This window comes from Conger conger, chromosome 12, assembly GCF_963514075.1.
Source record: "Conger conger chromosome 12, fConCon1.1, whole genome shotgun sequence".
Lineage (NCBI taxonomy): Eukaryota > Metazoa > Chordata > Actinopteri > Anguilliformes > Congridae > Conger > Conger conger.
Window position 1 is genome coordinate 2,187,534 of NC_083771.1, and position 17,087 is coordinate 2,204,620.

Below are 17,087 nucleotides of genomic sequence, written 5' to 3' on the forward strand. Positions count from 1 at the left end.
TCTCCCTCAATGAGAAACGGACACAGCAGTGCCTCCGGGCGCCGACCCTAGCAGCCGCCATCCCGGATACGCCACCACACAAACACTAAACCACACTACAACCAATTAAACACAGACCTCCAACAACCACTGAACCAAAGAAAAGCAAGCCCAAAAAGGGCCTTACCCTCCCGGAGGACCCCCTCACTCCTCCTCTCCGGTTGGGCTCTTAACACAATCTACACACAAAAAAAGACACAAGCAACACAAGCAACAAAAAGGTAACTATTATTTACTTACTTTTTTTTTGAGCGTGACAAGACTCTTCTCCCACCAACCAACGATTCGACCGCCTATCTTAGCCAAAAGGCCGAGAAGCGATAACCGCAAACTGGCCCCTGCCGACGGCGCCCTCCCGGTGGCCCCGGACCGCGCTCGGGGGAAGACGCCACCTGGCCCAGGAGCCGGCCCCCCTCCCCGCCTTCCCAAGAACCCTGCGCACGCACTGACTGGCCGGTCGGCGAGCTACCGTAACGACCGGACTCAGCTGGCTCCTCCCACCAAGATCCACTGTCCTCCACTGGCAGGCACAGCCGCCAAAAACACTCAACACATACCGAGTACGCTGTGACGTACTTACTACCGAGTTACTTACCGAATAGCTGCTCTCTAGGCAGCGACCAAAGCTATTTAGCGAGCGGGGCATCGATCGCACGCGGCAAGCAGGCGATAAGCCAGAAACGAGCAAGTCGGCGACTCGCAAGCAACCCGCATACCTGTCGCACATTGCCGTCTGTCCTTAAACCGTTCGAAGTTGCCCCGTCCTGTGGACGGAGCATCCAAAAATAGCACAAACTCAGGTGCGTTCCTCTCCACGGAAATCTTTAGTAAAAGGCGAAAGATTTGTGCGTGCTGAAGAGAAACCCGAGCGAAATGTGACCTTTCAGCGCACCAGGCGCCTCCGGCCCCCTTCCCAGCCACTCCCACTGACCCGGGGTTGCCACTGCCGCCAGCCGGCCGGACAGACAATCCGAGAGGGAAGGTGGGAAAAGCGAGACAGCGCAATGACAACAAACAGTTACGTCCCGCACAGAAAACTACATCATTTTGCTAAAAAACAGAGGCAAGCACACTTACAACAAGGGCACATATTCACCCTATTTACAACACAATTTACATACATACAAAAAAAAACAAACAAACAAACAAACAAACAAAAAGGGGGAAGAACAGGGCAACCCACCCACCTAGTAAAGGACAACAAAACACAACCTTTTTTTGCACAAAACTTGGAGAGGCGCACCGTTCCCGAACGCACTGCAATAACGGGTCGATGCTTGAAGCGGACGGAGCAAGCTCCTTCTCCGACTCCCTGTGCCAAAAATCCGTTTAATATATAGTCCCCTGATAGGGGACGTATCAGATATTAAACTGATAAGAACAGATACTACACTTGATCTTAGCCAAAAGGCCGAGAAGCGATAACCGCAAACTGGCCCCTGCCGACGGCGCCCTCCCGGTGGCCCCGGACCGCGCTCGGGGGAAGACGCCACCTGGCCCAGGAGCCGGCCCCCCTCCCCGCCTTCCCAAGAACCCTGCGCACGCACTGACTGGCCGGTCGGCGAGCTACCGTAACGACCGGACTCAGCTGGCTCCTCCCACCAAGATCCACTGTCCTCCACTGGCAGGCACAGCCGCCAAAAACACTCAACACATACCGAGTACGCTGTGACGTACTTACTACCGAGTTACTTACCGAATAGCTGCTCTCTAGGCAGCGACCAAAGCTATTTAGCGAGCGGGGCATCGATCGCACGCGGCAAGCAGGCGATAAGCCAGAAACGAGCAAGTCGGCGACTCGCAAGCAACCCGCATACCTGTCGCACATTGCCGTCTGTCCTTAAACCGTTCGAAGTTGCCCCGTCCTGTGGACGGAGCATCCAAAAATAGCACAAACTCAGGTGCGTTCCTCTCCACGGAAATCTTTAGTAAAATGTGGTTTTATTGGTTTTTTTACATTTCTTTACATTTTAAAATTCTTTTTCTTTTTTTTTTTAAAACACACTAATTAACACAAAATAATCATTTAATCAAGAACTTAAACTAATGAAACAAAGACATCAAAGGAATGAAAACAAACTTAAAGAGAGAGTGATTACAAAATATTCCAAAGAGACCTTACAAACTTAACAAAATCAATTTCAACAATAAAGAAACTAAGGTGAATTAAAAGACGAGAAAAATAGTAAAGAAAGAGTCCATTCCGCTCAGGTTTGGTTGTCCCGAGAGGCTTCTGTGTCCCTTCTGTGTCCCTTGGGGGGGTGGGCTAGATGATGAATTCTTTCCAGTGGTCCACCCCCCACTTCTCTCTCGCCAGGTTCTTGTTTGTGTGCATGTCCACCAGAATGCCGTCCTGGAGGAGGTTTTGGATCCTCCTCCGGAGAGTGACCAGGTCTACAGATGTTTTCTGGTAGACCTTGATGTTCCTCGTCTCCCACAGGACCTGCTTCACGGTGTTGATGATCCTCCACTGACGCTGGAGCACGGTGGTCTTGCATCCCCCCGGCGGACCGTAGAGGATGCCCTCAGCCATCAGGGAGGACCTCGGCAGGAACCTGCTTAGGGAGACAGAGGAACAAACAAGGCCCCAGACCCGCCTGGCCACGGAGCACTCCCAGAACAGGTGGTGAATGTGTTCCGAGTCAGTGCATCCGTGGGGGCAGCGTTCAGTCAGGGCTAAGTGCCGGCGATACATAAATGTTCTGGTGGGGAGACACCTATGGGCTGTCATCCAGGCAATGTCTTTTTGTTTGTTTGTAAGACATTTGTGTGTTACATTTGCCCAGATGACTTGCGGGTCCAGGTCTGGCCCCCCCCTCGGGAGCGTTACAATTTCTCCAGATCTTAAATGAGTCATAATCATTTTATAGCTCCACGAGGTTAGGCCAGCCCTGGGCAGATCCGTCCTGTAGGCAAAGTCCTTCAGGGCTCGGTAGACGTAGGGGGGGTCCCAGCTATAAGGTATGGTGAGGTCCAGCACACCCAAGCCCATTGCTCTGAGGAAGGGGGTGGCATAGTACCTGGCAAAGGTACCAGAGGCCTTACCCACCTTCCCTGCATTCTGGACAAGGGTGGCCAGACCCTGCACCATAATGATGTTGACAATGTCTGGGACCCCCCGCCCCCCATTCCGCTCCTCTTTGAGGAGGGTGACGCGTTTAAGTTTTTCCATGGTGCTCCCCCAGACAAAGCGGAAAGCCATCCGGGTGATTAACTTCCCGGTGGCTTTGTCCGGGGGAAACACCCTCCCCACATAGAGCAGAATGGGTAGGACAATTGCCTTCAGGACAAGGATCTTACCCGCCATGGTCAAGGGCCGTGCACTCCAGCTCCTGATTTTATTTTGGACGTGGCGGAGGGCTCCCTCCCAGCTGGTTCTCCCTCCTCCGTCAGCCTGGAAGGTCACCCCCAGGAGCTTGATGGTATTCCTACGCACAGGGAAGGAAACGGTCAGCTCCTCACTCCAATGTGGAGACAGAAACAGTTCACTCTTGTCCCTGTTGACCAGGGCGCCAGTGGCCACACAGAAGTCGTCCAACACCTTGGTGGCACAAGCGATAGAATGACTGTCTGTGGCGACGATGGCAATGTCGTCCATGTACGCCATCACCTTTAGCCGTTCCCCCCCCGCTCCAGGGAGTGGATAGCCCACCACCCCTGGATTGGCCCTAATGGCCTGGAGGAACGGTTCCAGGTAGATGACGTACAGGAGAGATGCTAGAGGGCACCCCTGCCTGACGCCAGACCTGACATCGAACGGGGCAGAGGGCTGTCGATTGACAACCACTCTGCCCGTTATGTCTGTCAGACAGATCTTTGTCCAGCGCAGGAGGGGGCCAGGAATGTTCATTTTCTCTAGCACTCTCTCCAAGCACACATGACTCACCCGGTCAAATGCCTTCTCTTGATCGAGACTGAGAAGGCACAAGGGGGACCTCCGCTCCCCGGAGTGGATGATTAGATCCCTCGCGAGGAGCAGGTTGTCATTTATGGACCTCCCCTGCACACTGCAGGTCTGGTCCGGTCCGATCACCGATGTTATCAGGCCTTGGAACCTCCCCATCAGCGCCTTCGCCATGATCTTATAATCGACTGAGAGGAGGTTGATCGGCCGCCAGTTGCGGAGGTCCTTCAGGTCCCCCTTCTTTGGGACAAGAGCTACTGAGCTCTGTCTCAGTGAGGCGCCTAACCGCCCCTCCCTGTACGCAGCCCTGAACACTTCCGCCACGTCCCCCTTCAGGAGATCCCAGTGAGCCTGGTAAAACTCAGCTGGGATTCCGTCAGGGCCCGGAGCTTTGTGTGTATTCAGGGAGTGCACGGCCCTGGTGAGCTCCTCAGTGCTCAACTCCGCCTCCATCTGCTCATCTCCCAGGCGTCTGTCCAGGCAGCCCAGGAAGGTGTCCATGAGAGCCCCGTCTGAGGGCCTCTCGCTGTAAAGGCCCTCGTAGAACTCCCTGGCCACCTCCCGGGCCTCCGCCTCTTCAGACACCACCACACCTCTGCTGTTATAGAGAGACAAGATGTTATTCGTCTTGGTTCGTGCCCTGCGGAAGAAGAACCGCGTGCACTTCTCATCCTCCTGGAGGCCCTGGAGTTTGGAGCGGAAGGTCTGTTTCTTCCGCTCTTCCCGGTAGAGGGTGGTGAGGCTCTGCCGAGCTTGTGCAATTTCGCTGCTGACATCCAGGCCTCGGGACTGGAGGAGGCTTAGTCTTTGGAGGGCAGCATTGTGGCGTTCAAAAACTGCCCTTCCTTCCTTCGCCTTCCTCCGTCCGACTGCCCGGAAGTAGCCCCGCACTCGCTCCTTCACCATCTCCCACCACTCCACCGGGGAGTCAAAGAGATGTTTCAGACTCACCCACTCCAGGTATCTTCTCGAGAAGGAGAGACGCACCTGGGGGTCTTGGAGATGGCTGATATTCATCCGCCAGAGCCCCTTACCCACGGTTATAGGTTTCTCCCAGACCAGGGACACGGTTACCATGTGGTGGTCCGAGAAGTGCACCGCCTTGGTGGAATAGCTGTGCACCCTCAGGCCTGGGGAGAGCAGAAACATGTCAATTCTGGATGAGGAGGAGCCAGAGGAACTCACAAAAGTGTGTTGGGGAGGAGAGGCGCCCCCGGCGTCGCAGAGGGAGAAATCCTCGATGAGGGACCGCAGCAGGGTGCCGGAGCGATCCGGTCTTGGTTTGCTGCGGTCCTCATCTCTTAAAACACAGTTGAAATCTCCCCCTACGACGACGGGCATCGTGCAGTGTAACAGTGGTGGTAGTTTAGTGAATAGGGAGACTCTCTCGGCCACGCTGGTGGGACCGTACACGTTGATGACCCTGAGTGGGGAACCCCCGACCTCAAGATCGGTGACGAGGATTCGCCCACTCTCCACAATGCTGTGTGCTGTTATTTTAGCATAGGGATTTTTCATCAACGTGCCGACCCCATCAGCTCTGGCGATGTTTGAGCCAGACCAGAGAGAGTCTCCCATTCTCCATTCCTCCCCCAGAACGCCATCCCACTCCCGAAACGGAATACCACATTCCTGGAGTAGGACGACGTCTGAGGGGATCTGTGATAGAATGGAGAAAACGGTGGTGCGTTTGTCGGGGTGTCTGATACTTCGGGTGTTAAGTGTGGTGAGTGTAAAGTTGTGTGCCATAATATTTATTGTTTTTGTGTGTCTGGTGATCCAGTATGGCTGTTAGCCATATTCTGACAGATTTGATTAATTGTATTGAAGATTGTGTCCGGGTTATTGTGGCGCCTACTCACCCCCTGACCATGTTCTCCCATGGGTCTCCCCTCCTGACTGCCTGGGAGGTTCCGTCCTGGAGAGGTGGGGGTGGTTGTTTTTGCCCCAGGCCTCCCCCCAGGGCCTAGGAGGGCCTGGGAGGAGGGGGATGTTGTCGCCTCCCTTTGAGAGTCCGGACCGGGGGCTGGCTGGTCCCTAATAGAGTGGGGGTGAAGTGTGCCGATGTTTTGTAGGTTTTCCTTGTAATGTACTGATTTTGGTGGATGGGTGGGAGGTTTGGGAAGGGTATTAGGCCTGGCGAAAGATTTGGGACTGTGTACCGGTTTTTTATTAGATTGTACTGTTTGTCTTTTGGCGTTGATCGGTTGGCGTGTTATTGCTGGGTTTGGAGGCTGGCTGGGTGTATTTTGCGGTTTGGCTGTTGTGGGTGATCGAATTCTTTTCCCTTTTCGTTTAGGTTTTTGCCACGGAGTGATGGAATTTGTGTCCGATTCTGCAGATGAGGAGTCTGACCCCTCCACCACAATGGGGGTGTCAGAGTCAGGCTCCTCTTTAACTGTGGTGACAGTGGGTTGGGTAACAGGGGGTGCTGTTGAGGTGGGGGTTGCCGGTGTTGTGCTGCAGGGAAGGATTGGTAGTGTTTGTGTTGTGGGGGTTAGGCTGTCAGGCTGGGGCAAAGGGGGGGTGGGTGCTCTAGTGCGTGGTGTGGGGGTAGGGTGGGGTGGGGGAGGGGGGGCAGTCATTGACGGTGGTGGGGGCGCGGTGCTCCGGGCCCTGTTCGCGTACGAGAGGGGGCAATCCCGGAAGAGATGCCCCCTCACCCCGCAAAGATTACAGGGCCTCGGGTCACGGCACGCCCTGGTCTCGTGCTCGCCGCCACACGACTTGCACTTGACCACTGTGCAGGCTGCGGCCAAGTGACCTAACTCGCCGCAGTTCCTGCACAGCTTGGGCATGCCGTAATAAAACACCACGCCCCGGTGTCTCCCCAGCGTGATGGTGCTGGGGATGTGACATACCCCCCCCACTGCAGAGGGGTCAGGCTTGAGCTGGACCAGCCATTTCCTGGCCCCGGTCCAGACTCCATCCTCATCCAGGACCCTCCTGGCTTCAGATTTAACTTGGCCATACCTGCCCAACCACGTACTCACATCGTGGTCCTGTACAGTTTCATTAAAAAACTGCACAGTGACCACTTTGCTTTCCGTGTCGGACAGGGGCTCAACTTGAAAGTTGTTAAGGGGAGACCTGTCCTTCCCCTCTCTATAGAGGTTCCAGAACCTCTCCAGGACATTAGCGTTTTTAAAGCTAATTTCAAAAATGTCAGCGTTACCTGGAACCTTCACCAGGCAGTTCAGGTCGCCTGGCACGAAGCCCATGGCTCGCTGAAGCACTGCCCGACTAAACTCCAGGCGGGTCATACCTGTCACTCTCCTCTGGCTGTTGGCTGTTGGGGCAGCAGCATTGGTTCCCCCCCTAGTGGACGCTGGCTCGGTGGCGCCCTCCACAGCTGCGCCATTCACCCCGTGCTCCACCAGGGGGCCTACCCTGTCGCTGCTGCCCCCCTCTCCGCTGTTCAGGAGGGTTAGCCGGACGGCATTGTGGCGCCGCACACCTGGCTGAGCCGCCGTCGCCATTCCTGCTGGGGGCCGGAGTCCAGCTGTGGGCAGAGAAACAAGAAACGCCTGAGGTTGATGGCCTGTCCCAGGGGGACCGAACATGCAAGGGGGGCCGATGGTTCAGCTCCCCTGCCGCTAGTGAACCTCCCTTCCGGTGGGGGGGCGCCAAGCGTTGGTCCGGTACGCAGCAAAACAGGTCCGGATCCAAAGGGCGCCGCCGTCTTCTGGGGGGAGGTCCACGGATCCCCCTTTCTGCCTGCTCCGCACGCCTCGTCCTCCGGAGGGGTTCCGCTGGATCTGCTGCAGGGCCTGAAAAGCCAGAGGCAGAGAGAGCAACCGGCGAAGGCCCAGCAAGGCTGGTACAGGCCCGGAGAGCAGCCCTTCCGGGCGTTCTCTCCGGGCAGCTCTTGTACTCGCCTCTGGCTTCCGGCAGAAAAGCGTTCTGCAGCAGTGGAGCTCGTCCTCCGGATGGCGGGAGTCTTCTGGCAGGGTGGCCTCCAGGCGATTCTCTGCCTCCGCTGGCTGGCTCTCGAGGATCCTCGTCGCCGCCTCAGTCCAGGAAAGGATGGTGGAGTCCCGGGCTTCCTGGCTGGCTCTCTGGATCCTCGAGGCTCCTCCGGGTCCGGCTCCCTCTGGTGGCAGGCTCTGGCAACGGCAGCTCCCTCCGCAGTTCCTGGATCAGCTCCCTCGCTCCTTCTCTCCAGCCACCTGGTTGGTTCCTCCCAACAGGCCCTGGGGTACCTGGAGGTCAGAGAGGGGTCAGAGAGGGCCGCGGTCAAGCCACTGGTACTCTCTCCTCGCTCCAGGTACAGCTGTTCCGGGGGTGGTCCGTGAACTGCGAGCCCGCACCAGCCGCGGTCAAGCCACGTACTGGGAACGGAACTCGCAGCCCGTCAGGTTAGGAGGAAAAACCAGGTGGAAAAAAGAGGGGGGCGAAGGAGCCAAGAAAGGGAGGAAAAAGGGAGAGAGAGAAGGGACACAAGCTCTGAGAAGCCTCTCAAGAAAACAGCCGAAAACCCCTTGTCTACCACTAGCAAGCCAGTGGTAGGCAACAGGTTAATTCGTGCTGAAGAGAAACCCGAGCGAAATGTGACCTTTCAGCGCACCAGGCGCCTCCGGCCCCCTTCCCAGCCACTCCCACTGACCCGGGGTTGCCACTGCCGCCAGCCGGCCGGACAGACAATCCGAGAGGGAAGGTGGGAAAAGCGAGACAGCGCAATGACAACAAACAGTTACGTCCCGCACAGAAAACTACATCATTTTGCTAAAAAACAGAGGCAAGCACACTTACAACAAGGGCACATATTCACCCTATTTACAACACAATTTACATACATACAAAAAAAAACAAACAAACAAACAAACAAACAAAAAGGGGGAAGAACAGGGCAACCCACCCACCTAGTAAAGGACAACAAAACACAACCTTTTTTTGCACAAAACTTGGAGAGGCGCACCGTTCCCGAACGCACTGCAATAACGGGTCGATGCTTGAAGCGGACGGAGCAAGCTCCTTCTCCGACTCCCTGTGCCAAAAATCCGTTTAATATATAGTCCCCTGATAGGGGACGTATCAGATATTAAACTGATAAGAACAGATACTACACTTGATCTTAGCCAAAAGGCCGAGAAGCGATAACCGCAAACTGGCCCCTGCCGACGGCGCCCTCCCGGTGGCCCCGGACCGCGCTCGGGGGAAGACGCCACCTGGCCCAGGAGCCGGCCCCCCTCCCCGCCTTCCCAAGAACCCTGCGCACGCACTGACTGGCCGGTCGGCGAGCTACCGTAACGACCGGACTCAGCTGGCTCCTCCCACCAAGATCCACTGTCCTCCACTGGCAGGCACAGCCGCCAAAAACACTCAACACATACCGAGTACGCTGTGACGTACTTACTACCGAGTTACTTACCGAATAGCTGCTCTCTAGGCAGCGACCAAAGCTATTTAGCGAGCGGGGCATCGATCGCACGCGGCAAGCAGGCGATAAGCCAGAAACGAGCAAGTCGGCGACTCGCAAGCAACCCGCATACCTGTCGCACATTGCCGTCTGTCCTTAAACCGTTCGAAGTTGCCCCGTCCTGTGGACGGAGCATCCAAAAATAGCACAAACTCAGGTGCGTTCCTCTCCACGGAAATCTTTAGTAAAAGGCGAAAGATTTGTGCGTGCTGAAGAGAAACCCGAGCGAAATGTGACCTTTCAGCGCACCAGGCGCCTCCGGCCCCCTTCCCAGCCACTCCCACTGACCCGGGGTTGCCACTGCCGCCAGCCGGCCGGACAGACAATCCGAGAGGGAAGGTGGGAAAAGCGAGACAGCGCAATGACAACAAACAGTTACGTCCCGCACAGAAAACTACATCATTTTGCTAAAAAACAGAGGCAAGCACACTTACAACAAGGGCACATATTCACCCTATTTACAACACAATTTACATACATACAAAAAAAAACAAACAAACAAACAAACAAACAAAAAGGGGGAAGAACAGGGCAACCCACCCACCTAGTAAAGGACAACAAAACACAACCTTTTTTTGCACAAAACTTGGAGAGGCGCACCGTTCCCGAACGCACTGCAATAACGGGTCGATGCTTGAAGCGGACGGAGCAAGCTCCTTCTCCGACTCCCTGTGCCAAAAATCCGTTTAATATATAGTCCCCTGATAGGGGACGTATCAGATATTAAACTGATAAGAACAGATACTACACTTGATCTTAGCCAAAAGGCCGAGAAGCGATAACCGCAAACTGGCCCCTGCCGACGGCGCCCTCCCGGTGGCCCCGGACCGCGCTCGGGGGAAGACGCCACCTGGCCCAGGAGCCGGCCCCCCTCCCCGCCTTCCCAAGAACCCTGCGCACGCACTGACTGGCCGGTCGGCGAGCTACCGTAACGACCGGACTCAGCTGGCTCCTCCCACCAAGATCCACTGTCCTCCACTGGCAGGCACAGCCGCCAAAAACACTCAACACATACCGAGTACGCTGTGACGTACTTACTACCGAGTTACTTACCGAATAGCTGCTCTCTAGGCAGCGACCAAAGCTATTTAGCGAGCGGGGCATCGATCGCACGCGGCAAGCAGGCGATAAGCCAGAAACGAGCAAGTCGGCGACTCGCAAGCAACCCGCATACCTGTCGCACATTGCCGTCTGTCCTTAAACCGTTCGAAGTTGCCCCGTCCTGTGGACGGAGCATCCAAAAATAGCACAAACTCAGGTGCGTTCCTCTCCACGGAAATCTTTAGTAAAAGGCGAAAGATTTGTGCGTGCTGAAGAGAAACCCGAGCGAAATGTGACCTTTCAGCGCACCAGGCGCCTCCGGCCCCCTTCCCAGCCACTCCCACTGACCCGGGGTTGCCACTGCCGCCAGCCGGCCGGACAGACAATCCGAGAGGGAAGGTGGGAAAAGCGAGACAGCGCAATGACAACAAACAGTTACGTCCCGCACAGAAAACTACATCATTTTGCTAAAAAACAGAGGCAAGCACACTTACAACAAGGGCACATATTCACCCTATTTACAACACAATTTACATACATACAAAAAAAAACAAACAAACAAACAAACAAACAAAAAGGGGGAAGAACAGGGCAACCCACCCACCTAGTAAAGGACAACAAAACACAACCTTTTTTTGCACAAAACTTGGAGAGGCGCACCGTTCCCGAACGCACTGCAATAACGGGTCGATGCTTGAAGCGGACGGAGCAAGCTCCTTCTCCGACTCCCTGTGCCAAAAATCCGTTTAATATATAGTCCCCTGATAGGGGACGTATCAGATATTAAACTGATAAGAACAGATACTACACTTGATCTTAGCCAAAAGGCCGAGAAGCGATAACCGCAAACTGGCCCCTGCCGACGGCGCCCTCCCGGTGGCCCCGGACCGCGCTCGGGGGAAGACGCCACCTGGCCCAGGAGCCGGCCCCCCTCCCCGCCTTCCCAAGAACCCTGCGCACGCACTGACTGGCCGGTCGGCGAGCTACCGTAACGACCGGACTCAGCTGGCTCCTCCCACCAAGATCCACTGTCCTCCACTGGCAGGCACAGCCGCCAAAAACACTCAACACATACCGAGTACGCTGTGACGTACTTACTACCGAGTTACTTACCGAATAGCTGCTCTCTAGGCAGCGACCAAAGCTATTTAGCGAGCGGGGCATCGATCGCACGCGGCAAGCAGGCGATAAGCCAGAAACGAGCAAGTCGGCGACTCGCAAGCAACCCGCATACCTGTCGCACATTGCCGTCTGTCCTTAAACCGTTCGAAGTTGCCCCGTCCTGTGGACGGAGCATCCAAAAATAGCACAAACTCAGGTGCGTTCCTCTCCACGGAAATCTTTAGTAAAAGGCGAAAGATTTGTGCGTGCTGAAGAGAAACCCGAGCGAAATGTGACCTTTCAGCGCACCAGGCGCCTCCGGCCCCCTTCCCAGCCACTCCCACTGACCCGGGGTTGCCACTGCCGCCAGCCGGCCGGACAGACAATCCGAGAGGGAAGGTGGGAAAAGCGAGACAGCGCAATGACAACAAACAGTTACGTCCCGCACAGAAAACTACATCATTTTGCTAAAAAACAGAGGCAAGCACACTTACAACAAGGGCACATATTCACCCTATTTACAACACAATTTACATACATACAAAAAAAAACAAACAAACAAACAAACAAACAAAAAGGGGGAAGAACAGGGCAACCCACCCACCTAGTAAAGGACAACAAAACACAACCTTTTTTTGCACAAAACTTGGAGAGGCGCACCGTTCCCGAACGCACTGCAATAACGGGTCGATGCTTGAAGCGGACGGAGCAAGCTCCTTCTCCGACTCCCTGTGCCAAAAATCCGTTTAATATATAGTCCCCTGATAGGGGACGTATCAGATATTAAACTGATAAGAACAGATTTTTTGTATTTAAATTATTTTATTGTCCGCTCAGACATCACTTTACATACACACACTTTACAACAAAATCCAAAACCAAAACCTCTCTACATCTCTTTAACAGAAAAAACCCCAAACCCCACCCCTTCCCAACCAAGTCCCAAAGTCCCAAAACCCATTCTTTCCCCCTCCCCCTTCCCAACACATTCCCACCATACAAAAACGCATTTCAAACCAAAAAATCTCAAAAAACAGAGACAGCAATACAAACCAAACAAGAAAACAAACAAAAACATCCCTACACACAAAACCCTTCAAAAACCCTACCTCACCCCCTTCCATCGCTCCCACGCGGCGTGGAAACCCCACCTGAGCACCTCCCATCGGAAGCGCCGCTCCACCTCCGCCTCCACCATCCGCACCACCCCCCTCCCTGTCCACCCCGTCTTCACCGCTCCCCTCTCCCCCCGCGCCCCCCACAGCTTCTGCTTTGTCAGGCTCAGCAGCAGCAGCGTCTGAAACCTGGCCCTCCCCTTCTCCCTCCCCAACCCCTCTCCACACAACACTCCCCCCCGTGTCACCCCCCTTATGCTCCTGTACCTCCTCCCCATCAGCTGCCACACCTCCTGGGCAAAGGGGCAGCCCCAGAAGACATGGGCCACGGTCTCCTCCTCCCTCCCACAGCCCTCCCTCGGACAGAACCTGTTCTGGGTCAGCCTGTGCCGGTACAGGACGTCCCTCACAGGCAGCCTCCCGTAGGCCACCAGCCAGTTCAGGTCCCTCAGGCGGTTCTCCAGGCCTTTCGGCTGGATCGCCGCCCAGACCTCCCGCCCCACCGGCACTCCTGTCCCCCCCACCGGCCTCAGCCGCTCTTTTAGGGCCTTGTACAGGGCCCTGTGGTGCAGCACCAGCTCCCTGTCCGCACACTCCTCGTGCCTCCTGGCCCAGCGACTTACCTGCGCATAATGAGCAGGGGCCACCTGCCCCCTTGGCACCCTGTTGTCCCACCCCACCAAACCCCGCACACAAGACACGAACCAAAAACGAACAAAAAACTGAAACTTATGCCTTTGTGGGGAAACCAAAGAAACACACAAATTACTATAAAACAAAACATCTAACTTGAGGGGAAGGTGAAGCACATCCCTCCCTCCCTCCTCCACCGCCATGTACATCACCTCCCTCCTCACGTATTCGTAGCCTCCCCACAAAAACTTAAACACCGCCCGCACCAGCTCCCTCCTAAGCCGCACGGGCACCGGGAACACACAGGCCAAATAAATTAAGGAGGGCAGGATGTCGGCCTTTAGGACCAGGGCCCTCCCAGACAGTGTGAGCCGGCGTGTGGACCAAAGGCCTAATTTGGCCTTCACGCCCGCCACCCTCTTCTCCCAGTTCCTCACCGCGTCCCTCCTTACCCCCTCCCCAAACTCCACCCCCAGAACCTTCACTGGCTCTGAAAACACCTGCAGCCCACACTGTCTATCCTTCCTCCCCTTCCACACCCCTAAATATTTAATGGTGGACTTTTCCAGGTTGATAGCGGCTCCCGCCCCCCTGGCAAAGTCCCCCACCACCTCCATCGCCCTTCGCACGCTCCTGTCCCCCTCCAGAAACAGGCAGACGTCATCGGCGTATAACGCCACCTTCAAAGCCTCCCCCCCCGCCCCTGGCATTGGCACCCCTCTGATCCCTCCATCTCTCCTTATTGCCTCTGCCACCGGCTCCATGTATAGTACAAAGAGGAGGGGTGACAAGGGGCACCCCTGCCTTACCCCCCCCCTCTGCCACACCATATCCCCCAAATGCCCGTTCACCCCTACCCTACTCCCCACACCCCTATACAGCAGCTGCAGCCACCTCAAAAAACCCTCCCCAAAACCCAACCGCGCTAAAACCCCAAACAGAAAACTGTGGCTGACCCTGTCAAACGCCTTCTCCATATCTATCGAAACCATCACTAATGGCAGGTTCCTCTCCTCCACCCAGCACAAAACGTCCCGCGTGAGCTGGAGGTTCCATGCCGCCGATCTTCCCTCCACCCCACAGGTCTGGTCCTCCCCCACCAGGAACGGCATGGCCAAACTCAGCCGACCCGCCAGTGCCCGGGCGATGAGCTTGTAGTCGACGCCCAGAAGTGTTATCGGGCGCCAGTTGTTCAAATCAAGCTCATCGCCCTTCTTATGTAGCAAGGCCACCACTCCCTCCTTCATCGATGGGGCGAGCTCCCCCTTCTCGAATATCTCCCCCACGACATCCACAAAGTCTGGGCCCACCACCTCCCAGAATTTAGAAAAAAATTCCTTGGGAATCCCATCCTTCCCCGGGGCCTTCCCTCCCTTCATCCCGGAGAGTGCCTTTCTGAGCTCCTCCGAGCTGAAGGGCACCTCCAGGACTGCCCTCACTCCCTCCGGCACCCTCTGCTCCACCAGACCCAGAAACCTCTCAGAGGCACTCCTGTCCACCTCTCTTTCCCCGAAAAGGTGAGAGTAATAACAGGAGGCCACCTTTAACATCTCCTGCGTTCCTCTCTGCACCCTCCCGTCCTCCCCCCTCAGCCCTTCCATCACCCTCTTTGCCCTCATCGCCCTCACCCTCTGAAAGAAATAAGAGGAACAGGTCTCGTCTTTCTCATATTTCTCTCCCTGGCTCTTAAAAGCCAGGGAGCGCGCCTTGTCCTCGTGCAGAGCCTTAAGCTCTGCCTTTAACAACTCCCACCTCCCCTCATCAAAACCCCCCCCATTGTTCCATCCCACATAGAGCCCCTCTAGCTCCCTTTGGAGCTTAAGGGAGTACCTCTGCTCCTTCCTCTTCTTTCCCTGGCAGTAGGCGATAGCTAAGGCCTTAATCCTGGCCTTTGTCAGCTCCCACCACTCTGTTGCCGTGTTAAAAAATGGCTTCAGCTTCCTCCACCCCCGGTACGCCTCCCTGAAGCGCACACAAAAGGCCTCCTCCTCCAGGATCTGGACGTTCATGCGCCAGCACCCTCTCCCAAATGCTGGCGCATCCCACCCCACTGTCACCGCCACCCCGCTGTGATCTGAAAAAAACAGCGGGATCACCTCCGCCGCCTTCACCCTCTGCCCCCCCGAAACAAAAACATAATCAAGACGGGACTTGGCCCCCCTGCTGTTCCCCCAGGTAAGCCCCGGGTCCCTTGGCCACACCTCCCTAAACCCGTCCTTCAAGGAGAACCTCCCCAACACCCCTTTCAGGTGTGCTGCCGATGCATCTGGTGCCTCAAAAGAAACATTAAAATCCCCCCCCATCACTACATACCTGCTTGTAGCACACACCTGCTCCAGAGACAAAAAAAAACTCCTTCGCCTTTGTAGCAAGGCTGGAGCGTACACGTTCACAAACCTCAGTTTGATTCCCCTCCAATCCCCGTCCACCACGAGGACCCTCCCCTGAACCCATGAGAACACATCTATAACTTTTATCTCCCTCCCTCCAAACAAAATTCCCACCCCTGAAGAATGTACCCCTCCCACACTCCAAAAAGAAAGCCCCCTCTTCCACTCAAAAGCAAATTTCTGAGCGTCCTCACTGGACCTCAGGTGCCCCTCCTGCACAAAACAAACAAAAAATCTCTGTCCCGTCAAAAAATGAAAAACCCCCCTCCTCTTTCCATCCTTTCTCAGACCCCTCACATTACAGGTCAGTACAGTTACATTTCCTGCCATGACTGAAACCTGTCGAAAAACAAAAAACCTCCTCCCTCCCAGCCTCACAGGCCAAACCCCCCCACCCTCCCTCCCCCTCCCTCCTCGCAATCTAAAAACGGTACCTCGTTCGGGGCCCTCTGTTTTACCGGCCCCTCGTCGTACCCACACTCGGACAGGGGGGAAGCCATGTCCCACACCAGGCTCTCACTGCTCGACACGTCAGTGGAGTCCCCAGAGTCCAGGTGCAATCCCCCCCTGACCACGCCGAGCCTGACCTTCTTCTTCTTCTTCTTCTTCTTCTCCTTTTCCCCTGGAGATCCGCTCTCCCCGCTGGTGCTCTCCACCGCCAGCTCCTCTGTGGCCTCCGCCCACGTGAGGGTGCGGCTGCGCTTCACCCCTCCCTCCAGGCCTCCTTCCTCAGCCCCAGCTGCCCCTGCCACAAGGGCTCCCTCTGGGGGTGCCTTTCCTGCCCCCACCTCTGCTCCGCCCGGGGCCGGCACTGCTCTGCCTGCCGTCGCCTCTCCCCTCCTGCCCCGAGGACATGGGGTGGGGCCCACCTCTCCCGATGACGGCACTGATGAAGTCGAGGCCTCCAGCTCCGACTCCTCCACCACCTCCTCACCCGCCTTTTCTGCTGCAGGAGCTGCCTCCGGCGCTCCCTCCTCCTCTCCTCCAGGGGGCGCTGCATCGGCAGGAGCAGCACTGCCCTGCTCCTGTCCCCTCTCCTCTGCCTGGCTCTGCTGCGCTTCCTCCTCCCCTCCACCAGGGGGAGCTGGCTGTCCTCCGGCTGCCTCGGCGTAAGTGCGCCTCCGGGCTGGGCAGTCCCGGATCAGGTGTTCCAGACTCCCGCACAGATGGCACTTCCTTCCTCTGGGGCACTCGCGTGCCGCATGGCCTTCCTCCCCACACGCCAAACAAACAAACGAGCTGCAGTCCTTTGACATGTGGCCGTACTTGAGGCATCTCCTGCAGTACGTGGGCAGGCCTGGGTAAGTTAGGAACCCCTTATCCTGCCCGATGGAAAAAACTGCAGGCAGATGCCTCACTCCGCCCACCGACTCCTCTTCAGGCCTTAGCCTCACAAGGTACTGCCTCTTCCCATTCCAGACACCGAAGTAGTTCCTCATCCTCAC

At 56.1% G+C, this 17,087-nt stretch overlaps 8 non-coding genes and 1 pseudogene across 8 annotated transcripts; all 9 read right to left on the reverse strand.

Moving 5' to 3' along the window:
- Nucleotides 1-794: 794 nt before the first annotated feature.
- Nucleotides 795-911, reverse strand: LOC133105871 (U5 spliceosomal RNA). The gene has a single exon (XR_009704059.1). It is a non-coding gene; the product is annotated as a U5 spliceosomal RNA (small nuclear RNA).
- Nucleotides 912-1,271: 360 nt separating this feature from the next.
- Nucleotides 1,272-1,462, reverse strand: LOC133106171 (U2 spliceosomal RNA). The gene has a single exon (XR_009704342.1). It is a non-coding gene; the product is annotated as a U2 spliceosomal RNA (small nuclear RNA).
- A 7,388-nt stretch (nt 1,463-8,850) lies between these two features.
- On the reverse strand, nt 8,851-9,041 carry LOC133106172 (U2 spliceosomal RNA). Its single transcript, XR_009704343.1, has one exon. It is a non-coding gene; the product is annotated as a U2 spliceosomal RNA (small nuclear RNA).
- Nucleotides 9,042-9,474: 433 nt separating this feature from the next.
- LOC133105872 (U5 spliceosomal RNA) lies at nt 9,475-9,591 on the reverse strand. The gene has a single exon (XR_009704060.1). It is a non-coding gene; the product is annotated as a U5 spliceosomal RNA (small nuclear RNA).
- Nucleotides 9,592-9,951: 360 nt separating this feature from the next.
- On the reverse strand, nt 9,952-10,142 carry LOC133106173 (U2 spliceosomal RNA). Its single transcript, XR_009704344.1, has one exon. It is a non-coding gene; the product is annotated as a U2 spliceosomal RNA (small nuclear RNA).
- A 433-nt stretch (nt 10,143-10,575) lies between these two features.
- On the reverse strand, nt 10,576-10,692 carry LOC133105874 (U5 spliceosomal RNA). The gene has a single exon (XR_009704062.1). It is a non-coding gene; the product is annotated as a U5 spliceosomal RNA (small nuclear RNA).
- Nucleotides 10,693-11,052: 360 nt separating this feature from the next.
- LOC133106174 (U2 spliceosomal RNA) lies at nt 11,053-11,243 on the reverse strand. The gene has a single exon (XR_009704345.1). It is a non-coding gene; the product is annotated as a U2 spliceosomal RNA (small nuclear RNA).
- A 433-nt stretch (nt 11,244-11,676) lies between these two features.
- Nucleotides 11,677-11,793, reverse strand: LOC133105875 (U5 spliceosomal RNA). Its single transcript, XR_009704063.1, has one exon. It is a non-coding gene; the product is annotated as a U5 spliceosomal RNA (small nuclear RNA).
- A 360-nt stretch (nt 11,794-12,153) lies between these two features.
- On the reverse strand, nt 12,154-12,325 carry LOC133106412 (U2 spliceosomal RNA; annotated as a pseudogene).
- Between the last annotated feature and the right edge of the window lie 4,762 nt (nt 12,326-17,087).